Raw genomic sequence first — 26,544 nt, 5'->3', positions numbered from 1 at the left:
CGAGGACTTCCCAGGGGGTCACCCATCCTAGTACTACTTTCTCCAAAGTCGGCGCTTAACTTCGGAATTCTATTGGGATCCGGTGCTTTAGTGCTGGCATTATCATACCCGTTTCGCGTGCTTCGTCCCTCGCCTATGTGCACGTCGCGGCCGGCGCAACAACGTACGGAGCCTCTTGCCCGTCAAGAAACCGTCGGCGCTTTCTCGAACGTTCACGAAATCCCTATTGCAAGCTCTCTCCGAGCCCTAGCCCAACGACTGCGTATCGGTTACAGCAAGCGCGCGTCGAAACCATCGGCTCTTTCTAGAACGATCTCGTAATCGCTATTGTGACCCAAATCCAGAAAGCTCTCTCCGAGCCCAACGATACTGATTGCGTAGCGGTCACGGCAAATTCCGAGCCCCAAAACAATCGTCTCGGAGGTCTACGGGAGATGTTTCGTAACTCGGGACGCAAAAAGGAGTGCAACACGAGGACTTCCCAGGGGTTCACCCATCCTAGTACTACTCTCTCCAAAGTCGGCGCTTAACTTCGGAGTTCTGTTGGGAACCGGTGCTTTAGTGCTGGCATTATCACACCCGTTTCGCGTGCTTCGTCCCTCGTCGATGTGCACGTCGCGGCCGGCGCATCAACGTCCGTAACCTCTTGCCCGTCACGAAACCGTCGGCGCTTTCTCGAACGTTCACGAAATCCCTATTGCAAGCTCTCTCCGAGCCCAAGCCCAACGACTGCGTATCGGTCACGGCAAGCGCGCTTCGAAACCATCGACACTTTCTAGAACGATCTCGGAATCGCTATTGCGACCCCAATCCGGAAAGCTCTCTCCGAGCCCCACGATACTGACGGCGTAGCGGTCACGGCAAATTCCGAGCCCCAAAACAATCGTCTCACAGGTCTACGGGAGATGTTTCGTATCTCGGGACGCAAAAAAGAGTGAAACACGAGGACTTCCCAGGGGGTCACCCATCCTAGTACTACTCTCTCTGAAGTCGGCGCTTAACTTCGGAGTTATATTGCGATCCGGTGCTTTAGTGCTGGCATTATCACACCCGTTTCGCGTGCTTCGTCCCTCGTCGATGTGCACGTCGCGGCCGGCGCATCATCGTCCGGAGCCTCTTGCCCGTCACGAAATCGTCAGCACTTTCTCGAACGTTCACGAAATCCCTAGTGCAAGCTCTCTCCGAGCCCTAGCCCAACGACTGCGTATCGGTCACGGCAAGCGCGCGTCGAAACCATCGACACTTTCTAGAACGATCTCGGAATCGCTATTGCGACCCCAATCCGGAAAGCTCTCTCCGAGCCCCACGATACTGACGGCGTAGCGGTCACGGCAAATTCCGAGCCCCAAAACAATCGTCTCACAGGTCTACGGGAGATGTTTCGTATCTCGGGACGCAAAAAGGAGTGAAACACGAGGACTTCCAAGGGGGTCACCCATCCTAGTACTACTCTCTCTAAAGTCGGCGCTTAACTTCGTAGTTCTGTTGCGATCCGGTGCTTTAGTGCTGGCATTATCGCACCCTTTTCGCGTGCTTCGTCCCTCGCCGATGTGCACGTCGCGGCCGGTGCATCAACGTCCGGAGCCTCACGCCCGTCACGAAACCGTCGGCGCTTTCTCGAACTTTCACGAAATCCCTATTGCAAGCTCTCTCCGAGCCCTAGCCCAACGACTGCGTATCGGTCACGGCAAGCGCGCGTCGAAACCATCGGCACTTTCTAGAACGATCTCGGAATCGCTTTTGTGACCCAAATCCGGAAAGCTCTCACCAAGCCCCATGATACTGACTGCGTAGCGGTCACGGCAAATTCCGAGCCCCAAAACAATCGTCTCGAAGGTCTACGGGAGATGTTTCGTATCTCGGGATGCAAAAAGGAGTGAAACACGAGGACTTCCCAGGGGGTCACCAATCCTAGTACTACTCTCGCCCATGTGCACTTCGCGGCCGGCGCATCAACGTACGGAGCCTCTTGCCCGTCCTAAAACCGTCGGCGCTTTCTCGAACGTTCACGAAATCCCTATTGCAAGCTCTCTCCGAGCCCTAGCCCAACGACTGCGTATCGGTCACGGCAAGCGCACGTCGAAACTATCAGCACTTTCTAGAACAATCTCGGAATCGCTATTTTGACCCCAATCCAGAAAGCTCTCTCCGAGCCCCACGATACTGACAGTGTAGCGGTCACGGCAAATTCCTAGCCCCGAAACAATCGTCTCAGAGGTCTACGGGAGATGTCTCGTATCTCGGGATGCAAAAAAGGAGTGAAACACGAGGACTTCCCAGGGGGTCACCCATCCTAGTACTACTCTCTCTAAAGTCGGCGCTTAACTTCGTAGTTCTGTTGCGATCCGGTGCTTTAGTGCTGGCATTATCGCACCCTTTTCGCGTGCTTCGTCCCTCGCCGATGTGCACGTCGTGGCCGGCGCATCATCGTCCGGAGCCTTTTGCCCGTCACGAAACCGTCGGCACTTTCTCGAACGTTCACGAAATCCCTAGTGCAAGCTCTCTCCGAGCCCTAGCCCAACGACTGCGTATCGGTCACAGCAAGCGCGCGTCGAAACCATCGGCTCTTTCTAGAACGATCTCAGAATCGCTATTGTGACCCAAATCCAGAAAGCACTCTCCGAGCCTGTTAGGACTCTAGCTTGGAGAGTCCTAATTGAGAGGGACATTCATGTAAAACTGTTAGGACTCTAGCTAGGAGAGTCCTAATTGAGAGGGACATTCTGTTAGGACTCTAGCTAGGAGAGTCCTAATTGAGAGGGGCTAATTGAGAGGGGCATTCATGTAGGAGGTTTTTTCTTATAGAAGAATTAGGAGTTGTAAGGGAATAGGAGTCTTGAGTAGGAGTCCTATTAGGAGTTGGTTAGAAGTAAGAGTCTTAAGTAGGAGTCCTATTAGGAGTTAGGGTTTAGAAGCCCTATAAATAGCCATGTATTCCTCCTCTTTTCTCATGCAATAGATGAATCTTTTCTGCAGCCTTTGAGCAGCAACTTGGAGGGAGGAACCACTATAGAGTTCCAAGGAGGCCGATCCCCTAAAGAGATCAACCCCAAGTTTAGAATCTGCAAGGGTTCTATCAGAGCCCCACGATACTGACTGCGTAGCGGTCACGGCAAATTCCGAGCCCCAAAACAATCGTCTCGGAGGTCGACGGGAGATGTTTCGTATCTCAGGACGCAAAAAGGAGTGCAACACGAGGACTTCCAAGGGGGTCACCCATCCTAGTACTACTCTCTCCAAAGTCGGCGCTTAACTTCGGAGTTCTGTTGGGATCCGGTGCTTTAGTGCTGGCATTATCACACCCGTTTCGCGTGTTTCGTCCCTCGCCTATGTGCACGTCGCGGCCGGCGCATCAACATACGGAGCCTCTTGCCCGTCAAGAAACCGTCGGGGCTTTCTCGAACGTTCATGAAATCCCTATTGCAAGCTCTCTCCGAGCCCTAGCCCAACGACTGCGTATCGGTCACGGCAAGCGCGCGTCGAAACCATCGGCACTTTCTAGAACGATCTCGGAATCGCTATTGTGACCCAAATCCGGAAAACTCTCACCCAGCCCCATGATACTGACTTCGTAGCGGTCACGGCAAATTCCGAGCCCCAAAACAATCGTCACGAAGGCCTATGGGAGATGTTTCGTATCTCGGGACGCAAAAAGGAGTGCAACACGAGGACTTCCCAGGGGTTCACCCATCATAGTACTACTCTCTCTAAATAACGCTTAACTTCGGAGTTCTGATTGGATCCAGTGCTTTAGTGCTGGCATTATAGCACCCTTTTCGCGTGCTTCGTCCCTCGCCGATGTGCACGTCGCGGCCGGCACATCATCGTCCGGAGCCTCTTGCCCGTCACGAAACTGTCGGCGCTTTCTCGAATGTTCACGAAATCCCTATTGCAAGCTCTCTCCGAGCCCTAGCCCAACGACTGCGTATCGGTCACGGCAAGCGTGCGTCGAAACCATCGACACTTTCTCGAATGATCTCGGAATCGCTATTACGACTCCAATCCGGAAAGCTCTCTCTGAGCTCCACGATACTGACTGCGTAGCGGTCACGGCAAATTCCGAGCCCCAAAACAATCGTCTCGGAGGTCTACGGGAGATGTTTCGTATCTCGGGACGCAAAAAGGAGTGAAGCACGAGGACTTCCCAGGGGGTCACCCATCCTAGTACTACTTTCTCCAAAGTCGGCGCTTAACTTCGGAATTCTGTTGGGATCCGGTGCTTTAGTGCTGGCATTATCACACCCGTTTCGCGTGCTTCGTCCCTCGCCTATGTGCACGTCGCGGCCGGCGCATCAACGTCCGGAGCCTCTTGCCCGTCACGAAACCGTCGGCGCTTTCACGAACGTTCACGAAATCCCTATTGCAAGCTCTCTCCGAGCCCTAGCCCAACGACTGCGTATCGGTCACGGCAAGCGCGCGTCGAAACCATCGGCACTTTCTAGAACTATCTCGGAATCGCTATTGTGACCCAAATCTAGAAAGCTCTCTCCGAGCCTCACGATACTGATTGCGTAGCGGTCACGGCAAATTCCGAGCCCCAAAACAATCGTCTCGGAGGTCTACGGGAGATGTTTCGTATCTCGGGACGCAAAAAGGAGTGCAACACGAGGACTTCCCAGGGGTTCACCCATCCTAGTACTACTCTCTCTAAATCACGCTTAACTTCGGAGTTCTGATGGGATCCGGTGCTTTAGTGCTGGCATTATCGCACCGTTTTCGCGTGCTTCGTCCCTCGCCGATGTGCACGTCACGGCCGGCGCATCATCGTCCGGAGCCTCTTTGTTAGGACTCGAGCTTGGAGAGTTCTGTTGGGATCCGGTGCTTTAGTGCTGGCATTATCACACCCGTTTCGCGTGCTTCGTCCCTCGCCTATGTGCACGTCGCGGCCGGCGCATCAACGTACGGAGCCTCTTGCCCGTCAAGAAACCGTCGGGGCTTTCTCGAACGTTCATGAAATCCCTATTGCAAGCTCTCTCCGAGCCCTAGCCCAACGACTGCGTATCGGTCACTGCAAGCGCGCGTCGAAACCATCGGCACTTTCTAAAACGATCTCAGAATCGCTATTGCGACCCCAATCCGGAAAGCTCTCTCCGAGCCCCATGATACTGACAGCGTAGCGGTCACGGCAAATTCCGAGCCCCAAAACAATCGTCTTGGAGGTCTACGGGAGATGTTTCGTATCTCGGGACGCAAAAAGAAGTGAAACACGGGGACTTCCCAGGGGGTCACCCATCCTAGTACTACTCTCTCCAAAGTCGGCGCTTAACTTCGGAGTTCTGTTGGGATCCGGTGCTTTAGTGCTGGCATTATCACACCCGTTTCGCGTGCTTCATCCCTCGCCTATGTGCACGTCGCGGCTGACGCATCAACGTACGGAGCCTCTTGCCTGTCAAGAAACCGTCGGCGCTTTCTCGAACGTTCACGAAATCCCTATTGCAAGCTCTCACCGAGCCCTAGCCCAATGACTGCGTATCGGTCACGGCAAGCGCGCGTCGAAACCATCGGCACTTTCTAGAACGATCTCGTAATCGCTATTGTGACCCAAATCCAGAAAGCTCTCTCCGAGCCCCACGATACTGACTGCGTAGCGGTCACGGCAAATTCCGAGCCCCAAAACAATCGTCTCGGAGGTCTACGGGAGATGTTTCGTATCTCGGGACGCAAAAAGGAGTGAAGCACGAGGACTTCCCAGGGGGTCACCCATCCTAGTACTACTTTATCCATAGTCGGCGCTTCACTTCGGAATTCTGTTGGGATCCGGTGCTTTAGTGCAGGCATTATCACACCCATTTCGCGTGCTTCGTCCCTCGCCTATGTGCACGTCGCGGCCGGCGCATCAACGTACGGAGCCTCTTGCCCGTCAAGAAACCGTCGGCGCTTTCTCGAACGTTAATGAAATCCCTATTGCAAGCTCTCTCCGAGCCCTACCCCAACGACTGCGTATCGGTCACGGCAAGCGCGCGTCGAAACCATCGGCACTTTCTAGAACGATCTCGGAATCGCTATTGCGACCCAATCCGGAAAGCTCTCTCCGAGCCCCACGATACTGACTGCGTAGCGGTCACGGCAAATTCCGAGCCCCGAAACAATCGTCTCGGAGGTCTACGGGAGAGGTTTCGTATCTCGGGACGCAAAAAGGAGTGAAACACGTGGATTTCCCAGGGGGTCACCCATCCTAGTACTACTCTCTCTAAAGTCGGCGCTTAACTTCGTAGTTCTGTTGCGATCCAGTGCTTTAGTGCTGGCATTATCGCACCCTTTTCGTGTGCTTCGTCCCTCGCCGATGTGCACGTCGCGGCCGGCGCATCATCGTCCGGAGCCTTTTGCCCGTCACGAAACCGTCGGCACTTTCTCGAACGTTCACGAAATCCCTAGTGCAAGCTCTCTCCGAGCCCTAGCCCAACGACTGCGTATCGGTCACGGCAAGCGTGCATCGAAACCATCGACACTTTCTAGAACGATCTCGGAATCGCTATTGCGACCCCAATACGGACAGCTCTCTCCGAGCCCCACGATACTGACTGCGTAGTGGTCACGGCAAATTCCGAGCCCCAAAACAATCGTCTCGGTGGTCTACGGGAGATGTTTCGTATCTCGGGACGCAAAAATGAGTGAAGCACGAGGACTTCCCAAGGGGTCTCCCATCCGAGTACTACTTTCTCCAAAGTCGGCGCTTAACTTCGGAATTCTGTTGGGTTCCGGTGCTTTAGTGCTGGCATTATCGAACCCTTTTCGCGTGCTTCGTCCCTCGCCGATGTGCACGTCGCGGCCGGCGCATCAACGTTCGGAGCCTCACGCCCGTCACGAAACCGTCGGCGCTTTCTCGAACGTTCACGAAATCCCTATTGCAAGCTCTCTCCGAGCCCTAGCCCAACGACAGCGTATCGGTCACGGCAAGCGCGCGTCGAAACCATCGGCACTTTCTAGAACGATCTCGGAATCGCTATTGTGACCCAAATCCGGAAAGCTCTCACCGAGCCCTATGATACTGACTGCGTAGCGGTCACGGCAAATTCCGAGCCCCAAAACAATTGTCTCGAAGGTCTACGGGAGATGTTTCGAATCTCGGGATGCAAAAAGGAGTGAAACACGGGGACTTCCCAGGGGGTCACCAATCCTAGTACTACTCTCGCCTATGTGCACTTCGCGGCCGGCGCATCAACGTACGGAGCCTCTTGCCCGTCATAAAACCGTCGGCGCTTTCTCGAACGTTCACGAAATCCCTATTGCAAGCTCTCTCCGAGCCCTAGCCCAACGACTGCGTATCGGACACGGCAAGCGCGCGTCGAAACCATCGGCACTTTCTAGAACGATCTCGGAATCGCTATTGTGACCCAAATCCGGAAAACTCTCACCCAGCCCCATGATACTGACTTCGTAGCGGTCACGGCAAATTCCGAGCCCCAAAACAATCGTCACGGAGGTCTACGGGAGATGTTTCGTATCTCGGGACGCAAAAAGGAGTGAAACACGAGGACTTCCCAGGGGGCACCCATCCTAGTACTACTCTCTCCAAAGTCGGCGCTTAACTTCGGAGTTCTGTTGGGATCCGGTGCTTTAGTGCTGGCATTATCACACCCGTTTCGCGTGCTTCGTCCCTCGCCTATGTGCATGTCGCGGCCGGCGCATCCACGTACGGAGCCTCTTGCCCGTCAAGAAACCGTCGGGTCTTTCTCGAACGTTCATGAAATCCCTATTGCAAGCTCTCTCCGAGCCCTAGCCCAACGACTGCGTATCGGTCACGGCAAGCGCGCGTCGAAACCATCGGCACTTTCTAGAACGATCTCGTAATCGCTATTGTGACCCAAATCCGGAAAGCTCTAACCGAGCCCCATGATACGGACTGCGTAGCAGTCACGGCAAATTCCGAGCCCCAAAACAATCGTCTCGAAGGCCTACGGGAGATGTTTCGTATCTCGGGACGCAAAAACGAGTGCAACACGAGGACTTCCCAGGGGTTCACCCATCATAGTACTACTCTCTCTAAATCACGCTTAACTTCGGAGTTCTGATTGGATCCAGTGCTTTAGTGCTGGCATTATAGCACCCTTTTCGCGTGCTTCGTCCCTCTCCGATGTGCACGTCGCGGCCGGCGCATCATCGTCCGGAGCCTCTTGCCCGTCACGAAACTGTCGGCGCTTTCTCGAATGTTCACGAAATCCCTATTGCAAGCTCTCTCCGAGCCCTAGCCCAACGACTGCGTATCGGTCACGGCAAGCGCGCGTCGAAACCATCGACACTTTCTCGAATGATCTCGGAATCGCTATTACGACCCCAATCCGGAAAGCTCTCTCCGAGCCCCACGATACTGACTGCGTAGCGGTCACGGCAAATTCCGAGCCCCAAAACAATCGTCTCGGAGGTCTACGAGAGATGTTTCGTATCTCGGGATGCAAAAAGGAGTGAAGCACGAGGACTTCCCAGGGGGTCACCCATCCTAGTACTACTTTCTCCAAAGTCGGCGCTTAACTTCGGAATTCTGTTGGGATCCGGTGCTTTAGTGCTGGCATTGTCACACCCGTTTCGCGTGCTTCGTCCCTCGCCTTTGTGCACGTCGCGGCCGGCGCATCAACGTCCGTAGCCTCTTGCCCGTCACGAAACCGTCGGCGCTTTCTCGAACGTTCACGAAATCCCTATTGCAAGCTCTCTCCGTGCCCTAGCCCAACGACTGTGTATCGGTCACGGCAAGCGCGCGTCGAAACCATCGGCACTTTCTAGAATTATCTCGGAATCGCTATTGCGACCCAATCCGGAAAACTCTCTCCGAGCCCCACGATACTGACTGCGTAGCGGTCACGGCAAATTCTGAGCCCCAAAACAATCGTCTCGGAGGTCTACGGGAGATGTTTCGTATCTCGGGTCGCAAAAAGGAGTGAAACACGAGGACTTCCCAGGGGGTCACCCATCCTAGTACTACTCTCTCCGAAGTCGGCGCTTAACTTCAGAGTTCTGTTGCGATCCGGTGCTTTAGTGTTGGCATTATCACACCCGTTTGGCGTGCTTCGTCCCTCGCCTATGTGCACGTCGCGGCCGGCGCATCAACGTACGGAGCCTCTTGCCTGTCAAGAAACCGTCGGCGCTTTCTCGAACGTTCACGAAATCCCTATTGCAAGCTCTCTCCGAGCCCTAGCCCAACGACTGCGTATCGGTCACGGCAAGCGCGCGTCGAAACCATCGGCACTTTCTAGAACGATCTCGGAATCGCTATTGTGACCCAAATCCAGAAAGCTCTCTCCGAGCCTCATGATACTGATTGCGTAGCGGTCACGGCAAATTCCGAGCCCCAAAACAATCGTCTCGGAGGTCTACGGGAGATGTTTCGTATCTCGGGACGCAAAAAGGAGTGCAACACGAGGACTTCCCAGGGGTTCACCCATCCTAGTACTACTCTCTCTAAATCACGCTTAACTTCGGAGTTCTGATGGGATCCGGTGCTTTAGTGCTGGCATTATCGCACCGTTTTCGCGTGCTTCGTCCCTCGCCGATGTGCACATCGCGGCCGGCGCATCATCGTCCGGAGCCTCTTTGTTAGGACTCTAGCTTGGAGAGTCCTAATTGAGAGGGACATTCATGTAAAACTGTTAGGACTCTAGCTAGGAGAGTCCTAATTGAGAGGGACATTCTGTTAGGACTCTAGCTAGGAGAGTCCTAATTGAGAGGGGCATTCATGTAGGAGGTTTTTTCTTATAGAAGAATTAGGAGTTGTAAGGGAATAGGAGTCTTGAGTAGGAGTCCTATTAGGAGTTGGTTAGAAGTAAGAGTCTTAAGTAGGAGTCCTATTAGGAGTTAGGGTTTAGAAGCCCTATAAATAGCCATGTATTCCTCCTCTTTTCTCAAGCAATAGATGAATCTTTTCTGCAGCCTTTGAGCAGCAACTTGGAGGGAGGAACCCCTATAGAGTTCCAAGGAGGCCGATCCCCTAAAGAGATCAACCCCAAGTTTAGAATCTGCAAGGGTTCTATCACCTGGTATCAGAGCAGCGTTCTTGGCATCTCGCTGCCCTTTCACAGCCATCCATCAACCCTCCACAACCATACAAAGCAATTCCCACAATTGCTTAAAAGATCGTCACCGAATTCCGTCATCATCTCCACCACCACGGATCATCCTTTGATCTCCCCGTGAATTGCAACAGGTTCTGGTTTCCTACCTTACTGCTGCTGCAATTTAGTTATCCATATTCGAAAATCCAAAAAAAAAAAAAAAAATCGTTCCTATATTGCTGCATAAACTTTTCGTCACAAAGTTTTCATCTCTACGACGAAAGATACATTGCAGAATTCCAGCCGCATAGCACCATCTGTTTGATCTTGCTACTGTGCTTTTTCTATCCAAATTTAAACGAAATTTTTATGACATCTTTGACACTTCTTAACAGTAGATTTCCCTTTGGTTTCATCAAAAAATTCTCAATATAAACTACTGATCTTTTATGTCCAATCTGCTGCACTTGAATTGCAGAATTCAAGCCGCATAGCACCATCTGTTTGATCTTGCTACTGTGCTTTTCCTATCCAAATTTCTACGAAATTTTTATGACATCTTTGACACTTCCTAACAGTAGATTTCCCTTTGGTTTCATCGAAAAATTCTCAATATAAACTACTGATCTTTTATGTCCAATCTGCTGCACTTGAAAATCTATGCTGCAGAAAATTTCAACTGCATATCGTTGCCTTAACCCATCTATTTGCAATCTTTTTTGAATGAAATTTCTTATAGACTTCATATATCATCTTGGCTTCCATCTAAGATTAATCTATTAAGAAATTCATCTCTAAAAATGATTTTATGTTGCTGCAAATTTTCATCGTAACCCGCTGAAATTTTTCGACGATAATTCTGCAATTGCAACTTGCACCAATTTCTTTGCTGTTATACTGCCAAAATTTTCTTGATTAAATTAGATATCCTTGCTGTCATATAAACTGTGATTTTGATATCAATTCCCTCCTCAATTCTCTTAAGTTTTTGGTAGAAATTACGTCGAGAAACCGTTGTTTCTTCGACGACAATTCTACTCTTACAAGACAGCACATACTTGCTGCAACTTCCACGGATTTCTGTCAAACCTTTGCTACCATCTACCACAGATCCAAAACTTTCATCCAGAGCCCTAAAACTCTACCAAACCACACCCTCAAACTGCACCCAAAACAGCCACAAAACAAGCCTAAACTGTAGGCTACATCCACCAATCCACCAACACTTTCGACCATCACTTCTCTCAACCTATACATGCCTTTAACCCAACAGCAAAAGAGAGATCTTAACATCATTGATTTGGGGCCATATACTATGGCATCTAAGGAGACAATCAATGCTAAATTCGAAGCCTTGGAGGCGCGAATGGAGGATAAGATTCGGACGCTCTTTACCGAACTCAGATTGGGCCGACCACTAAGCCCGAAGAAATCATATCAAGGAGAGAGCTTTGCCCAATCACACCAAGCCCGAAGAGATGACTTCCAAGAGAGGGGAAGCTCTATGACCAACCCCAACTATCCATGCATGAGAGTGGACTTCCCTAGATGGGAAGAAGGAGACCCGATTGGTTGGATTTCGCACGCGGAGCGATATTTTCGGTACCACAAAACCGCGGATGTATCTATGGTGAAAATTGCAGCTATACATCTTGAAGGGGATGCTATTCAGTGGTTTGACTGGTTTGAACATACTTATGGAGTCCTTTCATGGTGACAATTCAAAGAAGAACTGCTGATTCGCTTCAGACCAACCGATTACGAGAATATTGACGAACAACTAGCAAAGATCCGACAAACCTCCACAATTCAGGAGTACCAAACCAGGTTTGAAAGGTTATCTAATCAAAATCATGATTGGTCTCAAAAACAGCTATTGAGGACCTTCATTGAGGGCTTGAAGCCGGAGATCCGAGGAGAAGTTAAAGCGCGACAACCGTACACGCTTATGGCAGCCATCTCTTTCGCACGACATCAAGAGGAGCAATTGAACCATGAAGCTCGGAGACTAGGGTCACTCCTCAACCAGTAATATTGAAGCCCTCAGCCCCCCCTACTGTCGACCAAGTCCCTGCACCAAAGAGGTTAACAGGAGAAGAGCTTCGGGAGCGATATGCGAAGGGGTTATGTTGGCATTGTGACGAGCCGTGGAGCCGTGAGCATCGCTGTAGTAAAGGAGGACTTCTTATGATTGAACCGATAGAAGAAGAGGTCATTGAACATCCAAAAGAGAGCTTTGAACATGAAGAAGAAGATTCAGAAGAAGAGCCAAAACCGACCGAAGTTACGGTACATACACTAGCTAGCTACTCAAACCCACAAACGATGAAAATTGGAGGCCTTCTCAAACAACAACCAATCACTGTTCTCATCGACACGGGCAGTACTACTAACTTCCTAAATAGTAAGCTTGCTGTTCGGATATCATTACCTATCGAGAATCGCTGCAGGTTTGATGTTAAGGTCACCGACGGACGGATTTTGAATTGTGATCATAGGCGCTTGCAGGAGAAACTATTGCTGCAGGACCAAGAGATAATTGCAGATTTCTTCCTTCTCCCTCTTAACAATCATGAGGCCATGCTCAGAATTAAATGGTTGACGACATTAGGTGATATTTCCTGGAATTTTATGAAACTAATTATGAAATTTTACAGTAAGGAGAAACAGGTGACATTGCACGGGAAACGTGGGGGCGACAAAACAACGATTTGCACACAACAAATGGAGAATGTTTTGCATAAAGCATGCAGCGGCTTTTTGGTACAACTTGAGCAGCAAACTAAGGGAGAGCCAACAGAATTTGAAGATCCAAATCTACTTCCTTTGCTTGCTGAATTTTCAAATATATTTGACGAACCGCGCAACCTACCTCTTACCTGTCGGCATGATCATTGTATAATGATTCTTCCAGGAAAATCTTCAGCAAATGCTCAGCCATATCAGTATCCACATCTCCAGAAGGATGAAATAGAAAGGATTATAAAAGAGATGCTCGAAACAGGAGTTATTCGGCCAAGTTGCAACCTCTACTCTTCGCCGGTGCTACTTGTACGCAAGAAGGACGGAACAAGGCGAATATGTGTTGATTACCGAGCTCTCAATGGCATAATCATCAAGGACAAATACTTTATTCCAATAGTAGATGAATTGCTAGATGAAAGGGAGCACAAATCTTTACAAAGCTGGACCTTTGATCCGGGTATCATCAAATACGAGCATGCGAAGAAGACATACGAAAAACCACCTTTTGAACACACAACAACCACGAATTTTTTCTTTCTGCAACAAAAGGTGGAATATCTTGGGCATATCATATCAGAGGAAGGTGTGGCAGTGGACCCCTTCAAAATTGGAGCAATGCAAAACTGGCCGACCTCGAGAAACATAAAATTGCTACATGGCTTTCTGGGTTTAATAGGCTACTACCGCAAGTTCGTGAAAAACTATGGAAAGATCAGTACACCACTTACTTCCTTACTAGAAAAAGATGTCTTCCAATGGTTGGACAGAGCCTCCGCTGCCTTTGACAAACTTAAGGCAGCCATGACGACGACGCCGGTGCTAACACTACCAGATTTCAACCGACCCTTCATTATTGAGGCCGACACATCTGGAGTCAGAATTGGAGTCATTCTCATGCAAGATGGTCGACCACTCGCATACACTAGCAAGGCATTATCTCCCTCCTATCAAAATAAGTCAACATATGATAAGGAGATGCTCGCCATTGTGCGCGCAGCAACGAGGTGGAGATTGTACTTGATCAGGCGATACTTTCAAATCAAGACCGACCATAAAAGCCTAAAATATCTCTTGGAGCAGAAGATATCTTCCCCCAAGCAGCAAAAATGGGTAACAAAACTTCTTGGATTTGATTATGAAATAACTTACAAAATGTGGAAAGAGAATGTTGTTGCAGATGCGCTTTCGCAACTACCTGAGCAAGCTGAATTTTCGATCGTTTTACTTCCAACCAGCGACTTTCTTAAGGATATTAAGATGGAATGGCAGGAAGATTCAGAGACTAGTAAAATTATAAAAAAATTGGAGGAAGCACCAAGCCCCATGGCTCATTACAATTGGGACTCAAAAGAATTACACTATAAGGGACGTATTGTGCTTACGATAAATTCTACTTGCATCTTCACGAGCAGATTTTGGACAAAGTTATTCCATATGCAGGGTACTAAATTGAAAAGGAGTATGGCATATCACCCAAAAACCGATGGCCAGACGGAAGTTTTAAATAAGTGCTTGAAGACAGCCCAAAGCTACCCACCAAATATGACTACCCAAAGAGAACTCCAGACCCTGCCAAGTGCCATTGTTGATCGACGGATCATGACTCGACGACGACGACCCACTAATGAAGTGCTAATACAGTGGGCGAACCTACCAATAGAAGATGCCACTTGGGAGAACTATGATGACTTGAAGATCAAATTCCCAGAATTCACGAATCATCAGCCTCGAGAACTATGATGTCTGTTAGGACTCTAGCTTGGAGAGTCCTAATTGAGAGGGACATTCATGTAAAACTGTTAGGACTCTAGCTAGGAGAGTCCTAATTGAGAGGGACATTCTGTTAGGACTCTAGCTAGGAGAGTCCTAATTGAGAGGGGCATTCATGTAGGAGGTTTTTTCTTATAGAAGAATTAGGAGTTGTAAGGGAATAGGAGTCTTGAGTAGGAGTCCTATTAGGAGTTGGTTAGAAGTAAGAGTCTTAAGTAGGAGTCCTATTAGGAGTTAGGGTTTAGAAGCCCTATAAATAGCCATGTATTCCTCCTCTTTTCTCAAGCAATAGATGAATCTTTTCTGCAGCCTTTGAGCAGCAACTTGGAGGGAGGAACCCCTATAGAGTTCCAAGGAGGCCGATCCCCTAAAGAGATCAACCCCAAGTTTAGAATCTGCAAGGGTTCTAACACTCTTGCCCGTCAAGAAACCGTCGGCACTTTCTCGAACGTTCACGAAATACCTAGTGCAAGCTCTCTCGGAGCCCTAGCCCAACGACTCCGTATCGGTCACGGCAAGCGCGCGTCGAAACCATCGACACTTTCTCGAATGATCTCGGAATCGCTATTACGACCCCAATCCGGAAAGCTCTCTCCGAGCCCCACGATACTGACTGCGTAGCGGTCACGGCAAAATCCTAGCCCCAAAACAATCGTCTCGGAGGTCTACGGGAGATGTTTCGTATCTCGGGACGCAAAAAGGATTGAAACACGAGGACTTCCCAGGGGGTCACCCATCCTAGTACTACTCTCTCCAAAGTCGGCGCTTAACTTCGGAATTCTGTTGGGATCCGGTGCTTTAGTGCTGGCATTATCACACCCGTTTCGCGTGCTTCGTCCCTCGCCTATGTCCACGTCGCGGCCGGCGCATCAACGTCCGGAGCCTCTTGCCCGTCACGAAACCGTCGGCGCTTTCACGAACGTTCACGAAATCCCTATTGCAAGCTCTCTCCGAGCCCTAGCCCAACGACTGCGTATCGGTCACGGCAAGCGCGCGTCGAAACCATCGGCACTTTCTAGAACGATCTCAGAATCGCTATTGCGACCCCAATCCGGAAAGCTCTCTCCGAGCCCCACGATACTGACAACGTAGCGGTCACGGCAAATTCCGAGCCCCAAAACAATCGTCTCGGAGGTCTACGGGAGATGTTTCGTATCTCGGGACGCAAAAAGAAGTGAAACACGAGGACTTCCCAGGGGGTCACCCATCCTAGTACTACTCTCTCCAAAGTCGGCGCTTAACTTCGGAGTTCTGTTGGGATCCGGTGCTTTAGTGCTGGCATTATCACACCCGTTTCGCGTGCTTCGTCCCTCGCCTATGTGCACTTTGCGGCCGGCGCATCAACGTACGGAGCCTCTTGCCCGTCACAAAACCGTCAGAGCTTTCTCGAACGTTTACGAAATCCCTATTGCAAGCTCTCTCCGAGCCCTAGCCCAATGACTGCGTATCGGTCACGGCAAGCGCGCGTCGAAACTATCGGCACTTTCTAGAACAATCTCGGAATCGCTATTGTCACCCCAATCCGGAAAGCTCTCTCCGAGCCCCACGATACTGATAGCGTAGCGGTCACGGCAAATTCCGAGCCCCAAATAAATCGTCTCGGAGGTCTACGGGAGATGTTTCGTATCTCGGGACGCAAAAAGGAGTGAACACGAGGACTTCCCAGGGGGTCACCCATCCTAGTACTACTCTCTCCAAAGTCGGCGCTTAACTTCGGAGTTCTGTTGGGATCCGGTGCTTTAGTGCTGGCATTATCACACCCGTTTCGCGTTCTTCATCCCTCGCCTATGTGCACGTCGCGGCCGGCGTATCAACGTACGTAGCCTCTTGCCCGTCAAGAAACCGTTGGCACTTTCTCGAACGTTCACGAAATCCCTATTGCAAGCTCTCTCCGAGCCCTAGCCCAATGACTGCGTATCGGTCACGGCAAGCGCGCGTCGAAACCATCGGCACTTTCTAGAACGATCTCGGAATCGCTATTGTGACCCAAATCCGGAAAGCTCTCACCGAGCCCCACGATACTGACTGCGTAGCAGTCACGGCAAATTCCGAACCCCAAAGCAATCGTCTCGGAGGTCTACGGGAGATGTTTCGTATCTCGGGACACAAAAAGGAGTGCAACACGAGGACTTCTCAAGGGTTCACCCATTCTAGTACTACTCTCTCTAAATCACGCTTCACTTCGGAGTTCTGATTGGATCCGGTGCTTTAGTGCTGGCATTATCGTACCCTTTTCGCGTGCTTCGTCCCTCGCCGATGTGCACGTCGCGGCCGGCGCATCATCGTCCGGAGCCTCTTGCCCGTCACGAAACCGTCGGCGCTTTTTCGAACGTTCACGAAATCCCTATTGCAAGTTCTCTCCGAGCCCTAGCCCAACGACTGCGTATTGGTCACGGCAAGCGCGCGTCGAAACCATTGGCACTTTCTATAACGATCTCGGAATCGCTATGGCGACCCCAATCCGGAAAGCTCTCTCCGAGCCCCATGATACTGACTGCGTAGCGGTCACGGCAAATTCCGAGCCCCAAAACAATCGTCTCGGAGATCTACGGGAGATGTTTCGTATCTCGGGACACAAAAAGGAGTGCAACACGAGGACTTCCCAGGGGGTCACTCATCCTAGTTCTACTCTATCTAAAGCACGCTTAACTTCGGAGTTCGGATGGGATCCGGTGCTTTAGTGCTAGCATTATCGCACCCGTTTCGCGTACTTCGTCCCTCGCCTATGTGCACGTCACGGCCGGCGCATCAACGTCCGGAGCCTCTTGCCCGTCACGAAACCGTCGGCGCTTTCTCGAACGTTCACAAAATCCCTATCGCAAGTTCTCTCCACGAGCCCTAGCCCAACGACTGCGTATCGGTCACGGCAAGCGCGCGTCGAAACCATCGGCACTTTCTATAACGATCTCGGAATCGCTATGGCGACCCCAATCCGGAAAGCTCTCTCCGAGCCCCATGATACTGACTGCGTAGCGGTCACGGCAAATTCCGAGCCCCAAAACAATCGTCTCGGAGATCTACGGGAGATGTTTCGTATCTCGGGACACAAAAAGGAGTGCAACACGAGGACTTCCCAGGGGGTCACTCATCCTAGTTCTACTCTATCTAAAGCACGCTTAACTTCGGAGTTCGGATGGGATCCGGTGCTTTAGTGCTAGCATTATCGCACCCGTTTCGCGTGCTTCGTCCCTCGCCTATGTGCACGTCACGGCCGACGCATCAACGTACGGAGCCTCTTGCCCGTCACAAAACCGTCAGAGCTTTCTCGAACGTTTACGAAATCCCTATTGCAAGCTCTCTCGGAGCCCTAGCCCAACGACTCCATATCGGTCACGGCAAGCGCGCGTCGAAACCATCGACACTTTCTCGAATGATCTCGGAATCGCTATTACGACCCCAATCCGGAAAGCTCTCTCCGAGCCCCACGATACTGACTGCGTAGCGGTCACGGCAAAATCCTAGCCCCAAAACAATCGTCTCGGAGGTCTACGGGAGATGTTTCGTATCTCGGGACGCAAAAAGGATTGAAACACGAGGACTTCCCAGGGGGTCACCCATCCTAGTACTACTCTCTCCAAAGTCGGCGCTTAACTTCGGAATTCTGTTGGAATCCGGTGCTTTAGTGCTGGCATTATCACACCCGTTTCGCGTTCTTCATCCCTCGCCTATGTGCACGTCGCGGCCGGCGTATCAACGTACGTAGCCTCTTGCCCGTTACGAAACCGTCGGCGCTTTCTCGAACGTTCACAAAATCCCTATCGCAAGCTCTCTACGAGCCCTAGCCCAACGACTGCGTATCGGTCACAGCAAGCGCGCGTCGAAACCATCGGCACTTTCTAGAACGATCTCAGAATCGCTATTGCCACCCCAATCCGAATAGCTCTCTCCGAGCCCCACGATACTGACTGCGTAGCGGTCACGGCAAATTCCGAGCCCCAAAACAATCGTCTCGGAGGTCTACGGGAGATGTTTCGTATCTCGGGACGCAAAAAGGAGTGAAACTTACGATCAGCGGCGACCACTGTAGCGGCGGCCAGATCTAGGGCGACCACTGTAGCGGCGACGTGTTAGAACCCTTGTAGATTCTAAACTTGGGGTTGATCTCTTTAGGGGATCGGCCTCCTTGGAACTCTATAGGGGTTCCTCCCTCCAAGTTGCTGCTCAAAGGCTGCAGAAAAGATTCATCTATTGCTTATCAAAAGAGGATGAATACATAGCTATTTATAGGGTTTCTAAACCCTAACTCCTAATAGGACTCCTACTCAAGAGTCCTACTCAAGACTCCTAATAGGACTCCTACTCAAGAGTCCTACTCAATTAAGACTCCTACTCAAGACTCCTAATAGGACTCCTACTCAAGACTCCTATTCCCTTACAACTCCTAATTCTTCTCTAAGAAAAAACCTCCTACATGAATGTCCCTCTTAATTAGGACTCTCCTAGCTAGAGTCCTAACAGAATGTCCCTCTCAATTAGGACTCTCCTAGCTAAAGTTCTAACAGTTTTACATGAATGTCCCTCTCAATTAGGACTCTCCTAGCTAGAGTCCTAACAAACCCGCCCTCTTCAAATCAGCCTTGTCCTCGAGGCTGACGATTCATGAATTTTGGGAATTTGATCTTCAAGTCATCATAGTTCTCCAAAGTGGCATCTTCTGTTAGTAGGTTTGCCCACTGTATTAGCAATTCAGTAGTGGATCGTCGTCGTCGAATCATAATCCGTCGATCAATAATGGCACTTGGCTGAGTCTGAAGTCCTCCTTGGGTAGTCATATTTGGTGGGTGGCTTTGGGCTATCTCCAAGCACCTATTTACAACTTCTGTCTGGCCGTCGGTTTGTGAGTGATGCCATTCCATCTTAATATCCTCAAGGAAGTCGCTGGTCGGAAGTGAAATGGCCAAAACTTCAGCTTGCTCGGGTAGTTGCGAAAGCGCATCCAGTTTTGCTGCTCAGGGGATGATATCTTTCGTTCCAAAAAGTACTTGAGGCTTTTATGGTCGGTTTTAATTTGAAATCGTCGACCAATCAAGTAGGGTCTCCACCTCGTTGCTGCGCGCACAATAGCGAGCATCTCCTTATCATATGTTGACTTATTTTGATGGGAGGGAGATAATGCCTTGCTAGTGTATGCGAGTGGTCGACCATCTTGCATGAGAATTGCTCCAATTCCGACTCCAGATGCGTCGGCCTCAATAATGAAGGGTTGGTTGAAATCTGGTAGTGTTAGCACCGGCATCATCGTCATGGCTGCCTTAAGTTTGTCGAAGGCAACAGAGGCTCTATTCGACCATTGGAAGACATCTTTTTTCAGAAAGGAAGTAAGTGGTGCACTGATCTCTCCATAGTTTTTCACGAACTTGCAGTAGTAGCCTGTTAAACCGAGAAAGCCATGTAGCAATTTTATGTTCCTCGGGGTTAGCCAGTTTTGCATTGCTCCAATTTTGAAGGGGTCTACTACCACACCTTCCTCTGATATGATATGCCCAAGATATTCCACCTTCTTTTGAAGAAAGCAAAAATTCATAGTGGTTGTTGTGTATTCGAAAGGCGATTTTCGGTATGTCTTCTTCGCATACTCATATTTGATGATACCCGGATCAAAGGTCCAGCTTTGTAAAGATTTGTGCTCCCTGTCATCTACTATTGGAATAGGGTATTTATCCTTGATGGTAATGCCATTGAGAGCTCGGTAATCAATGCATATTCGCCATGTTCCATCCTTCTTGTGTACAAGTAGCACCAGTGAAGAGTAGGGGCTGCAACATGGCCGAATAACTCCTGTTTCGAGCATCTCTTTTATAATCCTTTTTATTTCATCCTTCTGGAGATGTGGATACTGATATGGCTGAGTATTTGCTGGAGATTTGCTTGGAAGAATCATTAAACAATGATCATGCCGATGGGTAAGAGGTAGATTGCACGGTTCCATAAATATATCTGAAAATTCAGCAAGCAAAGGAAGTAGGTTTGAATCATTAAATTCTATTAGCTCTCCCTTTGTTTGCTGCTCAAGTTGTACCAAGAATCCGCTGCATGCTTTATGCAAAACCTTCTCCATTTGTTGTGTGCAAATCATCGTTACATCGCCCTCACGTTTCCCGTGCAGTATCACTTGTTTCTCTTTACTGCAAAATTTCATAATTAGTTGTATAAAATTCCAAGAAACATCACCTAATGTCATCAACCATTCAATTTTGAGCATGGTCTTATGATCATCAAGAGGGAGAAGGAAGAATTCTGCAATTATCTCTTGGTCCTGCAGCAATAGTTTCTCCTGCGGGCGCCTACGATCACACTTCAAAATCCGTCTGTCGGTGACCTTAACATCAAACCTGCTGCAATTCTCAATAGGTAAGTTCATATGGACGGCAACCTTACTGTTTAGGAAGTTATTAGTGCTGCCCGTGTCGATGAGAACAGTGATCGATTGTTGTTTGAGAAGGCCTCCAACTTTCATCGTTTGCGGGTTTGAGTAGCCAGCTAGTGTATGTACTGTAACTTCGGTCGGTTGTGGCTCTTCTTCTGCATCTTCTTCTTCATATTCAAGGCTCTCTTTTGGATGTTTAATAACCTCTTCTTCTATCGGTTCAATCATAAGAAGTCCCCCTTTACTACAGCGATGCTCATGGCTCCACGGCTCGTCACAATGCCAACATAACCCCTTCGCATATCGCTCCCGAAGCTCTTCTCTTGTTAGCCTCTTTGGTGTAGGGACTCGGTCGACAGTAGGGGGGGCTAAGGACTTCAATATTACTGGTTGAGGAGCAACCCTAGTCCTCCGAGCTTCATGGTTCAATTGCTCCTCTTGATGTCGTGCGAAAGAGATGGCTGCCATAAGCGTGTACGGTTGTCGCGCTTTAACTTCTCCTCGGATCTCCGGCTTCAAGCCCTCAATGAAGGTCCTCAATAGCTGTTTTTGAGACCAATCAAGAGTTTGATTAGATAACCTTTCAAACCTGGTTTGGTACTCCTGAATGGTGGAGGTTTGTCGGATCTTTGCTAGTTGTCCGTCAATATTCTTGTAATCGGTTGGTCTGAAGCGGATCAGCAGTCCTTCTTTAAATTGTTGCCATGAAAAGACTCCATAAGTATGTTCAAACCAGTCAAACCACTGTATAGCATCCCCTTCAAGATGTATAGCTGCAATTTTCACCATAGATGCATCCGTAGTTTTATGGTACCGAAAATATCGCTCCGCGCGCGAGATCCAACCAATTGGGTCTCCTTCTTCCCATCTAGGGAATTCCACTCTCATGCATGAATAGTTGGGGTTGGTCATAGAGCTTCCCCTCTCTTGGAAGTCATATATTTGGGCTTGGTGTGATTGGGCAAAGCTCTCTCCTTGATGTGATTTCTTCGGGCTTAGTGGTCGGCCCAATCTGAGTTCGGTAAAGAGCATCCGAATCTTATCCTCCATTCGTGCCTCCAAGGCTTCGAATTTAGCATTGATTGCCTCCTTAGATACCATAGTATATATCTTCAAATCTGTGATGTTAAGATCTCTCTTTTGTTGTTGGGTTAAAGGCATGTATAGGTTGAGAGAAGTGATGGTCGAAAGGGTTGGTGGATTGGTGGATGTAGGCTGCGGTTTAGGCTTGTTTTGTTGCTGTTTTGGGTGCAGTTTGAGGGTGTGGTTTGGTAGAGTTTTAGGGCTATGGATGAAAGGTTTGGATCTGTGGTAGATGGTAGCAAAGGTTTGATAGAAATCAGTGGAAGTTTGCTACAGAATTGTATTGTCTTGTAAGAGCAGAATTGTCGTCGAAGAAACAACGGTTTCTCGACGAAATTTCCACCAAAAACTTGAGAGATTTGAGGAGGGAATTGATAGAAAAATCACAGTTTATATGATAGCAAGGATGTCCAATTTGATCAAGAAAATTTCGGCAGGAACAGAAAGAAAATTGATGCAAGTTGCGATAGCAGAAATCTCGTCGAAAAATTTCAGCGGTCTACGACGAAAATTTGCAGCAACCCAAAATCGTTTTTAGAGATGAATTCTTTAGTAGATCAATCTTAGATGGAAGCCAAGATGATCTATGAAGTGTATAAGAAATTTCATTCAAAAAAGATTGCAAATAGATGGGTTAAGGCAACAATATGCGGCTGAAATTTTCTGCAGCATAGATTTTCAAGTGTAGCAGATTGGACGTAAAAGATCAGTGGTTTATATTGAGAATTTTTCGATGAAACCAAATGGAAATCCACTGTTAGGAAGTTTCAAAGCAATCATAAAAATTTCGTAGAGATTTGGACAGAAAAAACATAGTATCAAGATCAAACAAATAGTGCTATGCGGCTGAAATTTTACGGTGCAGATTTTCAAGTATAGCAGATTAGACGTAAAAGATCAACGGTTTATATTGAGAATTTTTTGACAAAACCAAAGGAAAATCTGCTATTAGGAAGTGTCAAAGCTGTCATAAAAATTTCATAGAGATTTGGATAGAAAAATTATAGTAGCAAGATCAAACAATCTATGCTATGCGATTGGAATTTTGCAATGTATCTTTCGTCGTAGAGATGAAAACTTTGCGACGAAAAGTTTATGCAGCAATTTTGGAACAATTTTTTTTTTTTTGGATTTTCGAATAAGATAACTAAATTGCAGCAGCAGTAAGGTAAGAAACCAGAACCTGTTGCAATTCACGGGGAGATCAAAGGATGATCTGCGGTGGTGGAGATGACGATGGAATTTGGTGACGATCTTTTAAGCAATTGTGGGAATTGCTTTAGGCGGCTGTGGAGGGCTGATGGATGGCTATGGAAGGGCAGCGAGACGCCAAGAACGCTGCTCTGATACCAGGTGTTAGAACCCTTGTAGATTCTAAACTTGGGGTTGATCTCTTTAGGGGATCGGCCTCCTTGGAACTCTATAGGGGTTCCTCCCTCCAAGTTGCTGCTCAAAGGCTGCAGAAAAGATTCATCTATTGCTTATCAAAAGAGGATGAATACATAGCTATTTATAGGGTTTCTAAACCCTAACTCCTAATAGGACTCCTACTCAAGAGTCCTACTCAAGACTCCTAATAGGACTCCTACTCAAGAGTCCTACTCAATTAAGACTCCTACTCAAGACTCCTAATAGGACTCCTACTCAAGACTCCTATTCCCTTACAACTCCTAATTCTTCTCTAAGAAAAAACCTCCTACATGAATGTCCCTCTTAATTAGGACTCTCCTAGCTAGAGTCCTAACAGAATGTCCCTCTCAATTAGGACTCTCCTAGCTAAAGTTCTAACAGTTTTACATGAATGTCCCTCTCAATTAGGACTCTCCTAGCTAGAGTCCTAACACGACGACACTGTAGTGGCGGCCAGATCTCCCTAGGGCGACCACTGTAGCGGCGGCCAGATCTCCCTAGGGCGATCTGACTCCTGCAGCGTCGGCTTTCTCCCACGGGCGACAGGCGACGACACTGTAGCGGCGATCTGATTTCCTGTAGCGTCGGCTGTTTCCTAAGGGCGACGTACTGTAGCGGCAGCGACGACACTGTAGCGGCGACGAGATCTCCCTAGGGCGATCTGACTCCTGCAGCGTTGGCTTTCTCCCATGGGCGACGATACTATAGCAACGATCTGATCTCCCTTACTGTAGTGGTGATCGGATCTCCTGCAGCGTCGGCTTCTCCCCAAGGGCGACGATACTATAGCGGCGACCAGATCTCCCTAGGGCGACGGTACTGTAGCGGCGATCTGATATACTGCGACGATGGTTTTTCCCTATGGAGATGATTCTATAGCCGCGACCCGAAGAGGGATCAAACATGGCAGCGACGGCCCCTAGGGCTGGCGATGGTGGCGGGAGAGTTGATACGATGGTAAGACTCCCTACCGTTACCCCTCAATTGGCTCCTCCTCCATATCCTCTCCAGAGAGAAACTCCTTCGACGAAACAGCATCGAAGTAGATCGCGCTCTAGATCACGGCAGCCTGCCCTCATTTCCAGTGACCCTAGGCCTTGGACTAGCCTCTTCAAGGCTCCGGTTGGAAGTCCGGATCTAAGCTTGGAATTCTTTACTCCAGAAGTTCAGGCTGATAAGAAGATTGCTGTATACGAGACTGCTGATTCAGCAGAGCTTATTGAGACATGGTCTTTGGCGATTGTTGGCTATGTGGTAGGTCTCAAAACATCTTATTTCCCACTATCCTCATTTATCAAAACTCGATGGGGAATATCGTCATTTGATCTTCATATGCTGGAGAACGGATTCTTTGTTTGCAAGCTATACTCTGAAGAAGATTTACAACGAGTCCTCGAAGGATTCTGGACTATTCGCGGCCATCCAATGATTCTACGACGCTGGTCTCCTGATGTACGTTTGGAGTTAGATAGCCTACAGTCTATTCCATTATGGGTATCCTTTCAAGGTCTTCCTCTACATCTTTGGAGTTGACGTTTTATTGCAAAGTTATGCAGCACTCTGGGACAGCCACTCTACATCGACAAAGCAACAGCTGCTCAGACGAGATTAGCATTTGCACGAGCATGTGTACTGGTTTCTTCTGACGAAGATCTTCCAAATGAGGTTTTCTATCGTGATCTTGACGGGAACACTCGGAAGGTACATTTCTCATATTCTTGGAAGCCACAACGATGTCAGCATTGCTTATCTTTTGGTCATGCAAATGGAGCTTGTCAGCAAACTCCAAAACAAATCACAAAGGTCTACCGACCACGTCAAGCGCCTCCGCAACAAAGCGAGTCTTCTCTAATGGCAGTAGCACCGATGGTGGCGAAGACTATTGAGCATTCCGACTCATAAGGACAGCACCGCGGACAGAAGGACAAATCCAAAATTATATCTCTTCCTATAATGTCGGAGCCTTCCACAACAGAGGTTTCCCTTGGTACTAGTGGATAGGAGAAACATAAGTCAGGAACTTCATCTCTTCCAATATCATTGGATCCGTCCACAATAACTCAACAAACTCAGGCCCAAACAAATCTCGCCAGCAAGGATATTCTTCCTCAACAAACTCAAGCCACAACAAACATCGCCAACAAGGATATTCTGTTTCAACAAACTCATGCCCCAACAAACCTCTCTAGCCAAGCTACTCCAACAAGTACTATCCAGGAAATTGTGCTGCAACAATCTTATCGTGCTTCAACAAACCCTGCCAATCAAGACCACATGATTCAAGGTATTTTAAAGTTTAAAAATCTGCAAGCTGTAGATGAAGTGGATAAATATAGAAATAAAGTAATAAAAGGTAAGGATATTGTGCGGGAGGAAAATACAAAACCGAAGGATAAGAAAAATGATGGTACAGTCCATCCAAAGTCGTAGGATGAATACCTTACCACCTTTTCATTTCTTTATTACTGATGAAGATAACATGTTGGAATGTTCGCGGACTTAATAAGCCGAAAAAATGTCGGGAGCTCAATAGAATAATCAAGTCTGCCGCATGTGATATTGTTATTCTAGTAGAAACGAAAATTAAACAATCGCGCGTTCAAGCTCAAAAGAATTTAATATGGCCGGACGCAGAACAGTTTACCAATGACTCAAATGAAACTTTTGGTAGAATATGGGTCTTATGGCATCCTAACTCTATTAATGCTTGGTTTATTTCTACTACTGATCAATTCATTCAACTTAAGGTAGAGGACAAAAAAAATGGCTGTCAATTCAATTTCATTGGTATATATTTTTTTTTTGGTAATTAAAAGTAAATTGATTATGTGTAAAGATTCTACAAATAGCTTTATCTATACAAGTCATAGACAAAGCCAATTAACTCATAGAGTGCGAATGCGATAGTTATGACTACACAAGCTGTAGACTATAACTACCTGTGGGTACATTATTTGACATCATTCCCAAGATCTTTAGCTAATAGCAAAATTAAATTTGATAAAAATATCTTTTTCTCTTCGGGTGAAGTGCTCGATTTTGAGATCATGCTCCAAACAGGATCTTGAGTCTCTAATAATCTCTTTCAAGAGCTGAGCATTGTTTGTGTGTTGACATTCAAAGATTCTATTACATCTCTCCTTCCACATCCACCAAATAGCGCATCTGAAAGTAACCTTTGCCAGT

The 26,544-nt window shown here is 48.5% G+C and overlaps 18 pseudogenes; all 18 read right to left on the bottom strand.

Moving 5' to 3' along the window:
* Positions 1–460: 460 nt before the first annotated feature.
* On the bottom strand, positions 461–581 carry LOC135599406 (5S ribosomal RNA; annotated as a pseudogene).
* Positions 582–3,183: 2,602 nt separating this feature from the next.
* Positions 3,184–3,304, bottom strand: LOC135604281 (5S ribosomal RNA; annotated as a pseudogene).
* Positions 3,305–3,654: 350 nt separating this feature from the next.
* LOC135599309 (5S ribosomal RNA) lies at positions 3,655–3,773 on the bottom strand (annotated as a pseudogene).
* A 350-nt stretch (positions 3,774–4,123) lies between these two features.
* On the bottom strand, positions 4,124–4,244 carry LOC135599526 (5S ribosomal RNA; annotated as a pseudogene).
* A 350-nt stretch (positions 4,245–4,594) lies between these two features.
* On the bottom strand, positions 4,595–4,713 carry LOC135603421 (5S ribosomal RNA; annotated as a pseudogene).
* A 483-nt stretch (positions 4,714–5,196) lies between these two features.
* Positions 5,197–5,317, bottom strand: LOC135604595 (5S ribosomal RNA; annotated as a pseudogene).
* Positions 5,318–7,460: 2,143 nt separating this feature from the next.
* LOC135599369 (5S ribosomal RNA) lies at positions 7,461–7,580 on the bottom strand (annotated as a pseudogene).
* A 350-nt stretch (positions 7,581–7,930) lies between these two features.
* Positions 7,931–8,049, bottom strand: LOC135604657 (5S ribosomal RNA; annotated as a pseudogene).
* Positions 8,050–8,399: 350 nt separating this feature from the next.
* Positions 8,400–8,520, bottom strand: LOC135599493 (5S ribosomal RNA; annotated as a pseudogene).
* A 349-nt stretch (positions 8,521–8,869) lies between these two features.
* Positions 8,870–8,990, bottom strand: LOC135599488 (5S ribosomal RNA; annotated as a pseudogene).
* A 350-nt stretch (positions 8,991–9,340) lies between these two features.
* LOC135603420 (5S ribosomal RNA) lies at positions 9,341–9,459 on the bottom strand (annotated as a pseudogene).
* Positions 9,460–15,198: 5,739 nt separating this feature from the next.
* On the bottom strand, positions 15,199–15,319 carry LOC135599328 (5S ribosomal RNA; annotated as a pseudogene).
* A 350-nt stretch (positions 15,320–15,669) lies between these two features.
* Positions 15,670–15,790, bottom strand: LOC135604511 (5S ribosomal RNA; annotated as a pseudogene).
* Positions 15,791–16,138: 348 nt separating this feature from the next.
* On the bottom strand, positions 16,139–16,260 carry LOC135599224 (5S ribosomal RNA; annotated as a pseudogene).
* A 350-nt stretch (positions 16,261–16,610) lies between these two features.
* On the bottom strand, positions 16,611–16,729 carry LOC135599311 (5S ribosomal RNA; annotated as a pseudogene).
* A 350-nt stretch (positions 16,730–17,079) lies between these two features.
* On the bottom strand, positions 17,080–17,198 carry LOC135603326 (5S ribosomal RNA; annotated as a pseudogene).
* Positions 17,199–17,550: 352 nt separating this feature from the next.
* On the bottom strand, positions 17,551–17,669 carry LOC135603324 (5S ribosomal RNA; annotated as a pseudogene).
* Positions 17,670–18,019: 350 nt separating this feature from the next.
* LOC135599476 (5S ribosomal RNA) lies at positions 18,020–18,140 on the bottom strand (annotated as a pseudogene).
* Positions 18,141–26,544: the final 8,404 nt, after the last annotated feature.

Source organism: Musa acuminata, chromosome BXJ2-1 (assembly GCF_036884655.1).
Source record: "Musa acuminata AAA Group cultivar baxijiao chromosome BXJ2-1, Cavendish_Baxijiao_AAA, whole genome shotgun sequence".
NCBI lineage: Eukaryota > Viridiplantae > Streptophyta > Magnoliopsida > Zingiberales > Musaceae > Musa > Musa acuminata.
Note: the sequence above shows the minus strand (reverse complement) of the source record. Positions and strands in the feature narration are given on the sequence as shown.